Source organism: Morone saxatilis, unplaced genomic scaffold, assembly GCF_004916995.1.
Source record: "Morone saxatilis isolate NCDOM2014 unplaced genomic scaffold, NCSU_SB_2.0 Contig23, whole genome shotgun sequence".
NCBI classification, from domain to species: domain Eukaryota; kingdom Metazoa; phylum Chordata; class Actinopteri; family Moronidae; genus Morone; species Morone saxatilis.
In genome coordinates this window covers 4,075,648-4,076,333 of record NW_023339796.1, presented here as the reverse complement: position 1 = coordinate 4,076,333, position 686 = coordinate 4,075,648, and positions in this window count along the sequence as shown.

Genomic DNA, 686 nt, shown 5'->3' with positions numbered 1-686 from the left:
AGAGGTACCATGAATGTGAAATAAATGTAATCACTTTTTTAAAACACAGTATTAGATTTAACTTCATGTCCAACTGTTTTGCATTAGAAAATAATGTTTTGGGATCACCAAGCAACAAAATATTCATATTAAGTACAAATACGCATGTAAGGTCTGGTTATGTTTGGGTGATTAAAATTATTAAAGCTGTAAATACAGCCGTGACACTTTATCACCATATAAAGTTGTTATGGTAAATGTGTTTTCTACTAATCCAACAACAGAAACAGAACAACATCGCCATTCATTTTGAGTTGTGTTTGTATCCACCTAGAAATCCAATATTCACTTTCCTTTTAGCTGTTTCAGCCTCCACCAGCTCCAGAGGGAAATATCTGGATTCAAAATGTTCACCAGCTAATTGCTAACATTTAGTGTTTAGTGTAGCTGGTTTATCAGAGATTTTTTTGCAGAAAACAGCCCCATGCTTTGGCTGGGAACAAGGTAGGTTGAGTAAAGTAGTGGGATATTTGCAAATTCAAGAGGTTGCAACTACTGCTGTGTCCGTGCAAGAAACAGTTTTGAGGAACACATATTTTGTAGCAGAAATTAAAACATCTTTGCTTCCCCCGTTGCATACATTCACATACTGGCATGCGATCTTGCACATATTTCTTTTGACCTCACATTTCTTGAGATGTACCACT